Source organism: Dasypus novemcinctus, chromosome 10, assembly GCF_030445035.2.
Source record: "Dasypus novemcinctus isolate mDasNov1 chromosome 10, mDasNov1.1.hap2, whole genome shotgun sequence".
NCBI lineage: Eukaryota > Metazoa > Chordata > Mammalia > Cingulata > Dasypodidae > Dasypus > Dasypus novemcinctus.
Genome location: NC_080682.1, coordinates 57,142,611 through 57,156,550, shown reverse-complemented (window position 1 = coordinate 57,156,550; position 13,940 = coordinate 57,142,611). Strand labels below are relative to the sequence as shown.

Below are 13,940 nucleotides of genomic sequence, written 5' to 3'. Positions count from 1 at the left end.
AATGAACCTTCCCTGCAGGATCCTTGCTTTCAAACCTTCTGCTGGGGCTTTCCTGGGGCTGGGGCGGGGTATGATTGACTTTTCAGAGTCCATTCAAATTGCCAAGGATCACTGTCAGAGAGGTGGTTATGGCGCTTGGAGAGAGAACCCATGTTCTGGGCTGCCCTGCTCGGAACCCCTTAAACAGCCAGGCTCCACGCTGGCAGGCAGAGATCTTGGTGCCAAAGCAGAGGGGACGAAAGGCAGTTTAGTAAAGGAGAGAGATGTGCAAGAGGGCTCCCACTCCTCTTCACCACCAGCTCCTCCAGATTTAAACTTCTGCTCAGTTTGCTTTTGCATTCTCCCTTCCTGATGGGGTCTTTTGGGGAGCACCGTGCTTTTCACCTGAAACAGCCTCTAAGCCGAAAAGAACAGTCACCACCAAATCAATTCCTCATCCATTAACAGGTTGTCTCTCTGTTCTTGAGACACAGGCATAACCTGGTTAGACCTGTTTCGTTTGAACACTAACGTGTGAGTTGGCCAAATGCAAATGAGCCAATGTTTGCAATCCTTTATTTTATTTTTTTAAAGGGCCCAGCAGCCAATCAGAGGAGGGGGAAGTGACTTAGGGAATTCCCGGTTGGTGGCTTATTGCTTAACATCCTACAAAATGATTTAAAATTATTGTCATATGCATTTATCTCCACTCTGATGAGGACTCAGACGTGATAACACTCGTGGTAACCCATCCCCATAGGAGCTGGCGTGTTTGCTGCCTGCTGCCTCCCTTCCATTAGCCACAGCTATTGGATTTCCCACCCAGAATCTTTAGGTAAATGAGGTAAGTCTTTATTTTTAAATCTTCTTTTGAATCTTGAATTAAAACACCTGTGTGGAAAGAGGAGTCTGCCTAGAATCAGACCGATGAAAATAAAACGGACTCTCGGTGGCAGCTGGTCTCTGTTATGGCAGGAAATGAGGCTTGCCTTACCTGTGGTTACCTCACTGGTTCTTATTGGGATTTTGTTTTGGAGAGCAGGGGGTCTGCTTTGGATGCTATCTGTGAATCTCCTGCACTGAATCTGGACTCCCAATCGCTGAACTGAGAAGCCCCTGGGTACTGGCTATCTGTGTGACACAGCTGTTTCCCTGGGTTGAGTTCTTCTAATAGCAGAGTTCAACGTGACTCGGATAGAGCTCAGTGAGGAACTAGTTGGCTAAATGGCTCTTGGGTTTCAGAGCACATGGCCACATTTTCTAGAGGGTCTTCTGCGGGTAATTTTTCTGACTCATGAGCTTTAGGCAAAGGCAAATTCATTCTCACTATGACTGGAAATGTGCAGGGTTGGACACATCCACACTGGAAAAAGTGGTCAGGCAGTCAAGGTAGGTAGGTGCATGGAGGAGAGCCACATACCTTTTAAAAACTCTGTCCGGAGAAGAAATCAATTTTGGCAAAGGGTTTCAACATATCACAGGAGGACAAACTAGCCCTTTGTGTGTTCCATAGTGGGATAACTAGACAGGCAGACGTGACTCAGCAGCAACACATACCTTCTAACAGGGACTCTTTGATTTTGTTTGGACACCATGGAGAAGTGTTGGCCTCAGTGTGTACAGAACTGGAAACAGTGGGAAGTAATCTTCTTGTTGGTATATAACAGCACCAAGGTGGGAAGGTCACATTTTACCATCTGTCTTGCTAAGACTTAGCACATGCCTGTGGGAGTAGATGTATTTTTCTGACAAAGCCTAAGATTCTGTGAGTCCAAGTTCACAGGAGATTCTACTGGTTATCTGTCCTGACCTGTGGAGAAAGAGAGTGTTTGAATTCTTAGAACTCTCTGATGGAAAGTTTCATTCAGGAATTGGTTTTGTCAGCCTGGATATGAAGATAAGTGTTCAGACAGAGCCTTTCAATGTGTAAAGGAGCAGTTGGGGTCATGATTAGCCATGTGCTAATTCCACTCAGGTCAATTTCCAACTGGAGAGACGAAGGCATGTTAGTAGGAAGAACTTCATGGATAAGAGAACTATTTTAAAAGGCTCTTAAGAGATGGTTAAGAATGTTTTAATAGCTGTGTTTGGAGTTTGCAAAAGGCTTACCTAGTCCTCTTTTTGAGACCTAGAATTCTGAGAGCTGTGAGATAGCCCATCAATCCAACTTCTTCTCATGTGGGGCCATTTCCATACCACGAGCTAATGGCTCATATAGATAGATTTGAAAAACAACAATTGACCATGAAACGAGGGTCATTTGGAAGTCTGGAAGTCTGTGATCACATTCGTAATATAATAAATTGTGGAGGACAGCCTTCTCCTTCTTTCCCAAATGTTTTTACAGAAACATTTTCAAAGAAAGTAACTTTGAGGGAGTAGCTCTGCTGCAAATTCTCGTGTTACTCTTTGAGATGGTGATGTTAGGATATTTTAGGGTGGTTGTGGATAGCGCAAATCATTCGATACAGTCCTCCTATTTATAAAAGTCCTCAAATTCAATTGTTATTTGTTGTTTTGCATTAAAAGGATCTATTTGTTAAATTCAAGCAACTCTCTTTAGATAGTTTTTCTTTTATTAATATATTTTGAGCTCTTAGAAATGGGAGTGCTTTCAGCCTCTCTGGACCTCTGAGAAGTCCTACATTTGACTTCCCAAGTCCGTGCTTATAGTGGTGCTAAAGTGCTTCCATTAATTTACCAACTTTATCCAGATGCTCTTTGCAATATCTTTTTGACTCCTGGAGGGGCTGAGACAAAATGGGAACAGAGAGGTTGAACTACTTACTCAACTGCATTCAATTAGCTAATTGGAAACTGGAAGAAAATCATATCCGAATGTGCGTGCTTTTGGCCAAAGTTCACTTTTAGGAAGCAAAATTTCGCTTTCTGGAGTCTGGCACTGTTTTATTTTCTCCTCAACCCTCTCCCCCAACCCCTCTGAATCAGGGAATTTTAGCATTGCCTTGTTTTCCTTAGACCACCTTGCTTTTCTGAAAGCCCAGCTTAAGAATCCGGTTCAATGTCACAACTTCAAGGACAGACATATAGACCTTTACAAGTTGTGGAAAGCCATGCAGTCGTGTCCCTTTGCTGCAGCACAGACATTTCTAAGGCTTTCCAAACAGATGTGATTTTCAAAGACCTCTGGAGGAGGGGGTGGGGTGGATACCAAGAACATGAGGGGAGGCCCTGCTAACACCCTTGAGAAGCACTGCCACGGTTTTAAGGAACCGAGTAGAAAGTGGGAACCTGATTTTCAGCAACATCGTGTTGTTGCGGTCTCAGCCCTCTTCTCTGGTTAAGATGCCTTTCTGGTAGAGCTGAAGTGACAGCCACTCCTGTCTGAGTCCGGCCCTGGTCGGGAGGCGGTGACTGCTCTGCAGGCTTGGTGTTCAGGGACCACTCATTCTACCCTGGCTTTGTTAGTGGGCAACTGAATGAAGCGCGGTGGCCTGCAGCTTGGGTAAGCTGGAACCAAGCTGAGGATTGTCCTGTAGCGACAGGGGCAGGAAGGCAGCCACATCTTCCTGGGCTCTCTTTATCCTGTGGCTGAATAACTGAGGGGAGGGGTCAGATCATTAAGTTTCTTTAAAATCCTCTTATCTAATTTTTAATAATTCTATTTAAAGTAATATGCTTTCTTCGAAGGAGGAGGTGATTGTGCTTTCTTATAAAAAATATGTGATGTTTTGTTATGTTCATTTCAATTGGACTGGGTTTTAAAGGGCCAGTGGAACAGCGCAGTGATGAGAATGGCCCGCAACCACCCAAACTAGGGTGGGGGGTATTTTTAAGCCAAATGACATTGATGTCAAGAAGCGAGGGTATGCTGGTGTAGAACTTGCCAGGTATTCCTATAGAGTTATTTGATAAACACTGTATTGGACTGCAGAGAAAAAAACTGATATTGCATCCAACATCTTTGCTGGAGAATTTCAGTCTCAGGGTTTTGGTGATTGGAGCCCAGAGTGGGGAAGGCAGTTTGGAGTAATAGCAATGCCGGGCCTGGCAGTCAGGACACCTGACTTTCTAGCCTTGCCAAATCTGTGTGACCTAGAGCAGCATGCTCCACCTCTCTGGGCTTTAGTTTCCTCATTGGTACAAAGATGGCTTTGAACCTGGATAATTTTTAAAGCCCAGTTCCAATTGTCTATGGCTCTGATGAACTGGAGAAACAACTCTGCCTATAGGTCAGAAGATTGGGCCTGATTCCAGGAAAGTTGGGCCTGAGGTGGGAGATGGCCTCCTAAGGACGAGACAGGTCCTTAAATGGCATTCCTGGGGGTCTTCAGAGTTTGAGTCAAGGGAGATATCTAGTTGAGGTACCTGGAGCCTTTATTACGGGAGTGAGAATCTACTCCCTTCACAACTTCCACCTCATCTTTATCAATTTGTCTCATAGTTCCAAAGCTGGTGGGAGTATAGATGCGGATGAAGCTGATGTTCCCATGACCACAAGGAACAGTTAGTGTATATGAGTGGGCATCTTCTATAAAACACCAAAGCGGCCAGCTGGAAGGTGAACCTTCTGGCGCTCACTGAGTCCATTCCCTTTGTATGGTGCTGATGAGCTCACTTGACTGAGTTCTCTTGAGTTAGGGGCTCTCCTGTGGCAGCTTCTATGGTTAATCCTTAGAGGGGCTCGGCTGGCCCCGCCACTGGGCGGTCCAACCCGGAAGTCCTGGTGTTTCCAGAGCCCTGACCTCTGGATCTGGGATAACCAGAACCTGCAAAAGGGTCAAGCAGGGTGGCCCACTTAAAGAGGCTCCCAGGGTTTTAATTTGCCTTGTTTAAAAAGAGACACCCTGTAAAACAGCCTTTGAAAACTGATTTCGCTAGCACCCAACCACACTCCATCTTTGATTTGTTTTACGGGGCTGGGCTCCTTGCTCGGGCGCACTGGATTTGCATTATCTCTCCTCCTCCAATCTCCCCCACACCTAGGCCCAGAGCCTCCCTCACTCCTTTCTCAAGGTATCTTGATCTTTATTAAGGCTACTTGCTCATTTGTTAAACATATGGCCAGCAAAGGTACATTCAAAAGAAGGCTTCTGGTAAAAACAAAGCCAAAGCCAAAACAGAGCCAAACGTCTGCTGTAATGCTTTAATTATTAGCCTATGAGGCCACATCATTAACCCCAGTATTTTATAACTTGTGAACTTGGAAGTAGAAAATAGTAACAACCTATTTTTACTTTTGTATGACCTTGTCTACTTGCACACTTACTTTTATGTTACAATTGTGTGAGCTTAAAATTTCAGATTCTGCCATTTCCTCCTTACTTTATGTCATAGACACAAAATAAACCATCTTGAGGGCTCAGTTCTGATTGGCCTAATTGTGGATTTGAGAAATTTTACTCACCCTGCCAGCCCCTTCTTGGCCTGATGCAAACTTCTTCCAAAAGTTGGCTGAGTCTCTTTTGGGGTCAGAAGAGTGCCTTCTATATTTTATACATGACAATGGTGCTTGGAGAATACAGTCACTGCAGAGAGATTTTCCAGGACCCCTTTAGGAACCTCTGAAAGCATCTTCAGTCAGGGGTGACGATGTGTTTCAGTTGAGGAGGTGAGAGGGTTCTGAGAGGTGAGGGCTGTCTTCAGTTCTGCCTGCATGTAACTATTGACAAGGCTTGTTTTCTCTTCACTGTGGGCTTTTGATTCCATCCTCAATTCAGCCTCTGCCTCAACCATGTCCACTTGGAAAATCAGGGAGCCCAAACTACCTTCCACCTGACTCACTGTCCAGAAGACTATGGGGTGAGGAATATTGATGAAGGGTAGACTGTGGCTGCCGATGTGCCTGAGGGACAGGAGGCTATGCCTTTGTGTTGTCTAGAACAACTGGGAAGTGGTGCAAAGAGCACTGGATTTATAGTTGGAATACTTGAGTTCAAATTTGACTCTGCCACTGGGTGGCTTCGAGATTTTGGATGAGCTACTTAAGTTCTAGACTCTAAATTTCTTCATCTGGAAAATGGGCTTGATAAAACCTTCTTCAGAGAATTGTTGTAAGGATTAAACTAGATGAAGAATGGGGAAGTGCCTGGATGTGTGCGTGAGTGAATAAATATTAATTTGTGGAATGGAAGTTGAGGATAAATTCTTAAATTGGGTGTTTTCGGGCAGTCTCCACTGGATTGGAGTGGGATCTCTGAGATTTTGTTTTTCATGGTGATGATTGTTGGTTCTGCACTATAGCCTTGGGAAGGAAATGCAACAGGATTTACCCTGGGGGAGGTGGGCAATGGGGAGATGGGATAAACTATGCTAATGGGAACTTCCAAATGGAGCCTTGTCTTGAGTAGGCAAACCATAAGCCATGGGGTACCTGGGAAGACCTGGAGCAGGTACACAGCTGTGTCTTGAAGCTTGGCAAGTAGAGATGTAGGGGCCTCCAGAAAAAGTTCACCCCCTCAGACAGCTGACACAACCACCAGCAGCTTCATACACCACCGCCCGCTCCTAAAATCCTTGTAGTGTCTCCAGATGTCTACTGACCACTGTTGCTGAAGGTACTACCCTAGGCATCCTCGGGCCTTCGAAGAAATTCTTACTTAGTTATTTTGTCAAGACTTTCTGAAAGTCTCCCTCCTGGTATATTGTACGGATGAGTTTTCTAGCTACATGGAGGTGGTTCTAGAGGCTATTTGAGTTTAACAAGCAGTCCTTGCTGTTAATAAAACAGCAAGTCTTCCTAACCTGGGGTCTAAGAGTCTCTTGGTGGCCATGGGTAGAATTCTAGAGGTCTGTGAACTTGGAAGTAAAAGAATTACATCTCTGTTTTTTTTGCTAACCTCTAACTAAAATTTAACATTTTTTGTATGAATGTGACAAAAAACTCCACAGTCGTATTAGTTGTAATATGACTTTGTCATCAAGAAAAATTATAAACATTTCCGTATTGCATCCCACTTGTTGCAAATGTCTTTAAAAATTACTGACTTTCCTCACTAGTTTGACCTCATTGAGGTTATTAGATGTGCACTAGATCTTCTTATTTAATATGTTAATAAAGGAGCACATATATTATTACATTTATTTAAAAATCACATCACATTTATTTAAAAATATTTTGATACTTTAATTTCAATATAAATTTCCTTCCTAACCTTATTAATTTTACTTTGTGCATTTAAAAACATTATTTTGAGAAGGGGGTGCATGGGCCTCACCTGAATGAAAAAGGAGTTCAGGCTATAAATAGAAGGTTAAGAACTCTTGATTTATAGGATTCTCTTGCACAGGGCCAACGAGCTGACTTCTGGACAGCCTCTGCTGATAAATGAAATATGTCCTTCCTGTCTTCTCTTCTTGTCTATGGGTAGCCTTGGAGGTGTAGAGGGAGCTTGGCATAAGGATGATGGTTGTGATGATTATGAAGGTAACGATCGCTAAAATATGTGGAGCGCTTGCTGTAAGCCAGATACTTTTCCAGATGTGAGCCATGTCATATTTTGTTGAGTCCTCCCAACCACCTTATGAAGTCAATAGAGGGCAAAGACAGACAAGTTCTCCCCATTCCCCATGGCGATGGATCATCAGCACCCAGGAAGGCTGATGTGTGGTGACTCTCTGGACAGGGCCAGCTTCATGGGCCTGGGCAGCCACACAGGGTCCCAAGCTTAGAAAGGCCCATATTTGATGTAATGCTCTGCTGTCCCTGCCTGGAAATTCTCCCTTTTTCGCACTGAGCCCTGCAAATGACATAGTCAGTCCTGTGTCTGAATGTGGTGAAATTGTTCAAATAAGAGACAAGGGTGATGCCGGCCACCTGGGAAGTCTCTGTGGACAGCAGTCACTCATTCTTCTCTTGCTCATCTAACTGAAATCTGGTGGGAAGCTGAGGCCTGTTGGGGAGGGAAGATGTAGTTTCTGAGTTGGCAAGAATTATCATTTTATTTGAGCACCAAGGATTCCTCCCAAAGCAGCTGGAGGAGGGGCTGAGTGATCAGCTAGAAGAGGTCAGGATTCCTTTGGAAAACTTTTCTGGTAGACAGTTGCTTGCCTTGCTGGTGGGGTCTTTCCATTTGTCATTTTCCAGAGGGCTTGCTGCGTAGACCAGCGTGAACCAGGGAAGTGGAGCAGGGCTGTTTCGGTAGGGAAAGTAAAACCAGGTGCACTGAGAGCCTGTTGTTCCTGTAGGAAGGCACTCAAAGGGAACTTGGCTTTCTTGCCTACTGTCATTTAATGACTGTCTGTACAAAAAGAAATGCCAACTTCTTCTAAAGAGGAGATCCTCTAATTTGTGAGAAAATTCAGGGATTGTCTTACTTCCTTAAGTTCAATATATTATAATGGAGTAAGCCTTTAGAGATTCTGTGTTTTAGGACTAAGTTGGTTTTTTTATTTTTGCTTTTCCTTTCCATTTTATTTTTAAAATTTTTATTGTGATAACATATACAACATAAAATTTACCATTTAATCACTTTCGCATACACAATTCAGAGGTATTAATTACATTCCCAGTGTTGTACTATTATCATCACCACCCGTTACTGAAACTTTTTCATCACTAGAAACAGAAACTCTGTACCCATTAAGCACTAACTCTTCCTTCCCTACCCCCATTCTCCGGTAACCTGTAATTTACTTTCTGCCTCTATGAATTTGCATATTCTAGGTATTTCATGTAAGTGAAATCATACAACATTTGTCCTTTTCATCTGGTTTATCTCACCCAACGGTATGTTTTCAAGGTTCACCTGTGTTGTTGCTTGTATCAGAACTTCATTCCTTTTTGTGACTGAATAATGTTCTATCATATACATACATACATACCACATTTTGTTTATCTATTCATCTGCTGACGGACATTTGGACTGCTTCCATCTTTTGGCCATTGTGAAAAATGCTGCTATGAACATTGGTGTACAAGTATCTTTTTGAGTCCTTGCTTAAGGCTAAATATTTAAAAACTGGTTTGAAACTGGGTGGTAGATATGGTGATGGTGGGAGAGGTGGAGAATCTTCCTAGATTTCTTTGTCTGAAGGGTGGAATTCAGGCTCCCTCAGTGACACACCCATAGGTCTTCTCTAGTAGGTGTCACGTCCACAACACAAACAACTGTGTCATCAAGACCAATGTGTGGCTACTCAGACATCCGGGTGCTCTTCCGAAGAGCCATAATTTTCTCTTAATTTTTCACAATTTTTTTCTGATTGTTCTTATTGCTCTTTTATCATGGCTAGCACATCTGAGGTGGTTTCAGGCAGCCAAGCCCAACTCCTGAGTCAATTTAATGCTTTTATCAGGAGGCTGGACTGTCATTTTGATGGGTGGATTTGAGTGGCCATGAATTGGTGTTCCCATAGCATCTAGACTGATGTACACTAAAGGGGAACTTTCATATTATGGCACAAGAATGGTTATGATGCTTCCTATTCCCAGAGGAGTTGTACTTAAAGGATCCCAACTTTCAAATTAAAAGTATGAGATCCTAAGGGACATCCTCCTTCTCTTTAGAAATAACAAAGATCCATTTTTGAAGCTATAAAGAATTATATAGCTCTTCTCCCCATGTCCAGTATACTTACTGTAATATCGCCAGTCCATTTATTAGCCCTGCATATTTGGGTAAGTTGCTAAATCTCTCTGTGCCTCCTTATCTGTGAAATGGGCCTAATATTAGTACCAGTATTTAGGACTATTGAGATGATGACATGAGTTGATTAATGTAAACCTTGCTCAATTCCTAGCACATTGAAAATGTTAAAAAACATGAACTATCATCACCGTCATGGTTTTTGTTGTTGTTTTATAATTATACAGTCTGTGAAGTCCCAAAATGTTGTCTGTTGGCTTGTTCTTGGCTTGAACATCTTGGTCTTTTCCTGGGAGGAACCTTGAAACTCTAACTGGCCAAATCCATTGTCTCAGTCCATTCCAACCTCTCCCAGGCTCCAATCCCCTTTTCTTGCCTCCCTCTACCCTTCCTGCATTCTTGTGCAGTTGGTCTTATTTATTTTTCAGTCATCTCAGGGTGTTGTTAAATCTTTTATTTTTCTGGCTGCCCAATTTGGTTCTGAGACACTCCACTCCCTGCCCTGCTCATGACAAGAATGCTTGGAAATGCTCAGCCAGCCATATCCCTCCCCTGTTGGAACACCCTGTTCTCAACGCTTCTTGAGAAGTGATGTTTCCACGGCATTTCTCCACTGCTGTGACTCCCCTTTTAGGCCAGTGATCTGATGGTAATGAAGGCCCTGGCCAAGGAAAAGCTGGGGGAAGTGGTTACCTGGGGGAATATTGCATATTGCCCAAGTTCTTTCTTCTCCAAAGTGCACAAAGACATATGAAGAGACTTCCTCTGACTGTGTATGTTGAGGACTGGGTGGTGATGCCATTGCTTAATTAGTGTTGTCATGCTCTCCATTTGAGTGATTTGTTTAGCTCTTTGTGGCCCTTTTTTGGTCTGAGCCCATCATGTGATATTGGCAAACTAATGAGAAATGAGAGTGCGATAATGCTTGGATTAATGTGGAAATTACACCTTGAACCTCTCCAGCCTTTTGTGACCTGAGACCTTAAGTCACTTGGCAGGACATGAGTGAGTCTACACAGCCTGCATCTGAGGTGGGTATGAAGTAGCCTCAATTCCCCGATGGCCGAAGGCCTGGGGGCAATTAAATTATGCTCTCTGCCCAGGGCTGGACATAGGAAGTTTGTGGGAAAGGCTAGCCTGAGATTCAGGCATGCTGAATCTCCACTTTAGTAGGTAACCCATGGACCACACCTAGTCCTTTAAATCATATTGACTTTTGGAATTCAACCATTTGGGAGTTTGGTTTAGGGTTTGATCATATCCTAACAGCCCCTTCTCTGCCCTTGTTAATCTGATTCGTGATCTGAACCTGGGCTGGCTGGAGGCTGGCCATGTCACTCTGCAGATCTTGGACACCCCTGAGTGCCCTCACAGAACCAGCCAATGGAAAAGTACAGTGTCTTCTGGCTTCTTGGCCCTGCCAACGCTGGCTGGCCTCTTCGATACCTCACTTTATTCTGAACAAGTGGGAGGGTCCCATCCAAACTGAAAGCACAGGGTTTTCTTTAATTTTTATAGGAAAAACAAATTGGCATGAATGCTCAGTCAAACCAGCTCAGGCTGTTCGGGCAGATGCCTTTCTTTGCTTTTTTCTGTTTATTTTCCAACAAATCAATGCTTAACTGCGTTGTTATCGGAGCAGAGCAACAGGTGCAAAAAAATAACTCTGCTGCCAACTCAAATGAAAAGGTAGGGCTTATCCCCTCTGGGAGGTATTCCGAAGATAACAGAAGCCCCTGCCAGAAACTGAATTACCAGCTCTGTTTACGGTGGGTTTTGTGTTAACAACCTGCTCCTAACCCTCTGACACATAAACACACCATTGTCTCGGGGAGAGACATTCAACCTTCCAGACAACGAACTGCTTTATTCTGCCCTAAGTGGAGATCAGTTTTGGCTGAGGCTGCTTTGGGAAACGCAGGGGCATTATCCTGCCTGCCAACTCCATGTCTTAGTAAGGGTTTTCCGTGAAGGGCTTGCCGGAGAGAAGGGGGATTGTCCTGCTTTAAAACTTAGTTGAAGTTCTTTTCAAGGTTGGTTGTCTCCATACGCTGTAACAGGTTGCCTGGCTTTCTCTGCTCTTGTTCCATTTCCATTCCCACCAGGAGGCGGGGAATGAGCTGAGATGACTTTGGAAAGAGCTGCTTTTGTTTGGAAGCAGTGTCCTTGCGGAATAGCCCATGGAGGCAGGGCTGGGTCTGTGTTTTGCTTTGTTGTGTTTCCAGCACCTGGCTTAGGAACCAGCATCTGGTAGGCATTCAATAAATATATATTAATTGAGGAGATGAATAAATATTTGTAATAACTGGACAAGCATTTCTGGATGATCATATCTCTTTTCTAAAGGGCAAGACACCAATTTTCTTGGATGTGAGTCCCCAAAACAGAATGGTTCGGTAATCTTTTTAAGGACTAAGCTTGTGGGACTCAGCTGGTGTGGAGATCTAAGGTTCTCTAGATGGAAGTAACTGTCTTAGAGACCCTCTGCAAATGCTGTGTTCTGAGGCCAGATTTGTTCATTTGTTCATTGTTCATTGACCTGCAGAAATTCATGTTCATAAAAAGCCAAACATCGTTTAAGTCAACAATTTGGTGATACTGAGCATTAGGAACTGTCTTATTTCAAGTTGGTGAATAATATAGAAATAGATTCTCCACAGATGGATTTGAGCTTGAATTCTCTAGATTGCTTCTTTTGTCTCTGATTTTATAAGGGTTCCCTCAAATTTAGTGGGCATTTCCCTCTGGGCTTGTATCTCCTGGAGTTAGTTATCTTGGGGTGGGAAATTGAAGAGGGGCAAGTAGATCAGTCTAGAGAGCAGGAATTCCCACCTGTGCGAGTGAGCATGTAAGGATTCATTAAGAAGATTTTTAGAAATGCAGAGTCTGATTCAAGGGTCTGGGGTGGGACCCTGGGAACCATCAAGTTTAAGTCCTCCTCAAGGATGATGGTACAGGTGGTTGATAGACCAAATTTCAGAAACACTCCTATGGCCTCTTCAGCCAAATGGCAGAATAGCTTCATGAGAGTAATCCTGGGCATTCCAGTCTTACTTGCATCTTTTCAAAGACCTATGGTTATAATAAGAGTGAGGTCTGTTTTTTTGCTACACCTTATTTACTCTACCTTATGATCATTTTGTTTTAGAATAGAGAAAGGGACATAGTGAAGAGACAGAGTCTGAGGCTTAGGGGTGGTGGGAAAAATGGTGAGCCCTTTTCTGAGTTGCCAGAGGCCTAGCACGGCCTTGCCAGGATGCAGCACTTTTCCTGCTCTAGCTGCTGACAGAGAGAGTAAAAGGACAAGAATGGAATCTCTCAGACCTTCTCTGAGCTATCTTGTGTCTCCCAACCTCGACTCTTCTACAAAGATTTCTTTAAATTCCAGTCCAGCATAAGTACAAGAAAGACTTCATAAAGACCCATGATGTCCACAGATCTCTAGAGATCAATGGACAGTTTTCACAGGATGTGGCACTTGCAAAATATAAAACCCATGTGTAGATGTGGTTTTTGGTAGAAGGAGAGTGCTCTAGCATCTGTTGAGGTGTTGAAAGTCTCTGTGGCCTTTTAAGATCCCAGGCTTGCCCTATTTGTCTTCATTAGTTATGCCTGAATGGGGTTGATAAAGGCCCCAGGGATCATCTAAGGTAATCTTCTGATCAACTTTGGTGCCTGTCTGCTGTCAACATCTGTCTCTTGTCTGGGTCTGGCACCAGGACTGATAAAGATCAGTATGATATGTATATTTCCAAATAGCTTACATTCAATAAAGCCTACCTGTAATGGATCCAGACTTGGCCTCCTAACACTGCATCGTCGATCATGAAAATGCCTGAAAGTCCAGGAATAATACTTGAGATGTTGCACTAGGAGCATGAAATGTCAGTCTTTGAGGGTATGACATTATCTGTGATGTAATCCCAAGAGATCACATACCTTCCCAAACTTGAGTCACAGTTTTATTCATTTGTAAAAGCATGAATTATTGCCTGTATCACAATCAGTTAGATGTAGAGTGTACATGAATTTCCTTTTCTCCTGCTTGAGAACAGTTGTTTTTGAAATGGCAGACATATTGACACAGGAAGTCAGTAAGCTGTTGCAACATCCTTAGGGCAAATGCTGTAAGTCCACCAGCTGATAACTTTGATTAAGGACTGAGAATGGTCTGAATATCACTGTCATCACAAAAGTAATTATTTAACATGCCTAATTGCTCCTCTGTCCTGAGGAATAAAAATATTCACAAGGCAGTCAGTTCTGTGGTGGTTTGGGAGATGATGCGGTGGAATGAATAAAGGAGTGAGTTGGGAAGCAGGCAGGCAGTGGTTTTCTCCTTGCCTTGCAGTCCCCTGAGGCTGGAGATAGCAATGTAGGGGATGAAGCTCTGCTTAAGATCTGCTCCCAGTG

The 13,940-nt window shown here is 43.5% G+C and overlaps 1 protein-coding gene across 1 annotated transcript in view; it reads left to right on the top strand.

Annotated features, from left to right (window-relative positions):
* Window positions 1–708: 708 nt before the first annotated feature.
* The window catches only part of EHF (ETS homologous factor), a 40,514-nt gene continuing 27,282 nt past the window's right edge, over window positions 709–13,940 (top strand). The window contains exon 1 of the mRNA XM_004446852.5: window positions 709–823. The gene's annotated coding sequence lies outside the window, so the exon portion shown is untranslated. The remainder of the gene's footprint in view (window positions 824–13,940) is intronic.